Consider the following 3,589-nt stretch of genomic DNA (forward strand, 5'->3'; position numbering starts at 1 on the left):
CCCTTCCCCTTGCTCTTGCACCCTCCGTTATCGTCCTTGTCTTACTGACTCCTCCCTTTCCAACTCCCAAGGCCCTTCGCCCCTCCCCTTCCTCCTGCATCCTCCCCTTCCCTCTACCTGGATGGCAGCGCTAGCCGCCTCCTGCTCCAGCTGCATCTGCAGCAGGTGGGAGGAGAGCGCGCCGGCGTCTTGCTGCATCTCCCGCAGCTCCTGGAGGAGAACGAGGGCCTGAGTCTCGTGCCGTTTCGTCGTCATTTGCTCCTGCTGGGATGTGAGAGGAGGAGGAGCAGGAGGAGGAGGAGGAGGAGCGAGAGGAGGAGGAGGAGGAGGAGGAGGAGGAGGAGGAGGAGGAGGAGGAGCGAGAGGAGGAGGAGGAGGAGGAGGAGGAGGAGGAGGGTTTCGAGAGCTGGAGGCCAGGGGAGGGAATGTAAGAATGAGACCTTGAGGTGCATGTCCCGTTCCGTACTGATCATCAACCTGAAATCATCACCATCACCATCACCATCACCATCTCATTCATTTTCTCCTTCTCCTTCTCCTTCTCCTTCAACTACAGCAGCAGCAGCAGCAGCAGCAGCAGCAGCAGCAGCAGCAGCAACAACTCACTCTGACTCCTCCTCGCAAGCAGCAATCTCGTCCATCATCCACCTGATCACCAGGAAACATCATCATCCGCACAATCTTCATATTCCTCCCCTACTCCCCCTCCCCCCGCCTCCTCCCGGCGCTCACCTTACGCTCCTCCTCATCTCGAGGACCTCCAGCTCAGCACTGATGCGACTCTTCTCCTTCTCCTCCATCCCCGAGCTGAAATTTTCTCCATCACTTCATCTCTTCTCGCCCTCATCCTCTCTCACATCATAGTTGACATCTGCTGCACCTCTCTTCTCCTCTCCTCCACTTCCGCCTTCAAGTCCTGCCAAGCATGTCACCTCTCCCCTGAACTCGCCCCCCCCCACTCCCCCTTTCCCAGCCATCCTGCCGCTCTTACCGCAAGGAGCTTCTCGTCCTCTGACTGCCTCCTTCTCAGGATCTTCACCTCCTCACCCTCCTCCTCCTCCGTCCTCCTAATCCCTTCGCGCAGCTCCGCCATCTCCTCCTGCATCTCTTGCAGCACGAGCATCAGCTTGCCAATCCCCGCGTCTGCTCCCCGTCTGCTGCTCTCCTGCTATCAAAAAATCAGCAACCTCCCTCCTCGTCCTCCTCGTCCTCCTCCTCGTCCTCCTCCTCCTCGTCCTCGTCCTCGTCCTCGTCCTCGTCCTCGTCCTCGTCCTCGTCCTCGTCCTCGTCCTCGTCCTCGTCCTCCTCCCCCTCCCCCTCCTCCTCCTGCCCTTACCTGCTCTCGCAACAGGCTGAGCTCGCTCATCATCTTCTCTCGTTCCTTCTCCATCGTCATCAACTTTTCTTGATCCTCCTGCCCCATGCGACATCAGACAACCAGCCCCCTCCCCTCCCCCTCCTCTTCCCCTCCTCTCCCCTCTCCTTGTCTCGTCTCGTCTCTCCTGCCCCTGCTCCTTCCCTCCCCTTCTCGCTTCCCTCCTTTCCCCACTTCCTCCTGCTGTCAATATCCACCTGTCGATATTTCTCCTGCTCCTCGTATTTCTCGTTGGCGGCGGCAAGACGGACTTCGAAGGAGTAGACCACTTCATCAGCATGCTTGCTGAACTCTGCGTGCTCCTCCTCCTTCTCCTGCAGCTCCCTGCTCTTCTGTTGGAAAGATTTCAGAAGAAGTGGAGGCCTGGATGGAGGTAGGAGGGAGGGAGGTAGGAGAGGGAAGTTCGAGGGGAGGGAGGAGGGTTGTAAGCATTTTGCCTTCATCAGATCTTCGGACATTTTCGCAGCTGAAAAAGACGAGGAGCATCAGAAAGGCTTTCTCCTCCTCCTCCTCCTCCCCCTCCCCCTCCCCCCTCCTCCCCACCCACCTGTCTCCTTCATGCCCTCCACCTCTCTGGTCAACCGTTCCTTCTCCTCCAGCAACAGTCTGATCCACCAAGTCACATCCTCGTCTCTTCCGCTCCTCCCTCCTCGTTCACCTCCTCCTCGCCACCTCCTCGTTGAGCTGCAGACGGAGATCTTTGTTTTCCTCCAGAGCCTCCTACGTCATTTTCATTGTCACTGTCATCTCAATCAACACTCCCATCGTCATCATCATTGCAACATTATCGTCATCTTCGTCATCGTCATCTCCATCATCATCATCCTCTCCGTCTCCTTCTCTTTCACCATCACAATCACCTTCATGACGTCGTCCGCATTTCCGGAAGAGAACTCGTGCTCACTTATAACCACCTGCAGAAATTCTTCAGAATTCCCAAAGTAGTCTGAATACCACTCATTATCGTCATGATTATCTTCATGTTCGTCATCATAATTGTCTTCATGATCATCATCATCATCCCCTCCATCATCATCCCCTCCATCATCATCATCGTCATCATCTCTATCATCAGCATCTCCATCATTATCATCATCGTCGTCGTCATCATCTCTATCATCAGCATCTCCATCATTATCATCATCATCGTCATCATCTCTATCATCAGCATCTCCATCATCATCATCATCGTCATCATCTCTATCATCAGCATCTCCATCATTATCATCATCGTCGTCGTCATCATCATCTCGACCGCCCTCGTTATCGTCATGATATTGATGCCTCCATTACCTGTAAGTGTTCGATTGTTTCTCGCTGATCCTCAACTTGATTCATCAGCTGCTGCATCTTCTCCTGCAACAATGTTGCTCACTTCTCTCTTCCTCGTCCTCGTCTTACCGCCCCCCCTCCCCCAATGTCTCCCTCCATTTGCTCCTCCTCCTACCTCGGCCGCAGCTTTCCCACTGAGAGTTGTCTTGAGCATCGCACTGAGCTGATCTGAGTCCTCTTGAGCCTGAGGTTTCCAAGTAAGAGAGGTGGGGAGAGGAGCGGGAGTAGGAGCGGGAGCGGGAGGAGCAGGAGCAGGAGCAGGAGGAGCGGGAGTGGGAGCGAGAGGAGGAGGAGGAGCGGGAGCGGGAGCGGGAGCGGGAGCGGGAGCAGGAGGAGGAGGTGCGGGAGGAGGAGCGGGAGGAGGAGGAGGAGCGGGAGGAGGAGCGGGAGGAGGAGGAGGAGCGGGAGGAGGGATGCTAGACCTGTTTGAGCTGCAACTGGATCTCCGAGACCCCGGATTCCTCCAGCTGCTCCTCGATCTCCTCCAGCTGCAGGGATTTTTCAGCTCAGGCCTCTGCTCGCAGACATTCCCACCTGGGAGGAGAGCTCGGCGATCCTGATGGTCTTCCTGACCAGCTCAGGGTTGACAACCAGCTGGTGGAGGTAAAAAGTTAGAAGAAGAGAGGAGGGGAGGGAAGAGGAGAGGAGGGGAGAGGAGAGGAGAGGAGAAGGGTGGAGAACAGAGATGAGGAGGGGAGAGGGGTGGAGAGGAGAGGAGGGGAGAGGAGGGGAGGGGAGGGGAGAAGTCAGCATGCTCGTCTACCTGCTTTCTCAGCTCCTCGATCTCCAGTCGCAGGGTCGCCTCCAGCTCAGGCCACTGGATCTCCTGCTCTGCTATCAGACCTCCTCCCTCTCCTCCCTCCCCTCCCTCCCTCTGCCCAT

The sequence above is a fragment of the Guillardia theta genome (genome assembly GCF_000315625.1).
Source record: "Guillardia theta CCMP2712 unplaced genomic scaffold GUITHscaffold_21, whole genome shotgun sequence".
NCBI classification, from domain to species: Eukaryota; class Cryptophyceae; order Pyrenomonadales; family Geminigeraceae; genus Guillardia; species Guillardia theta.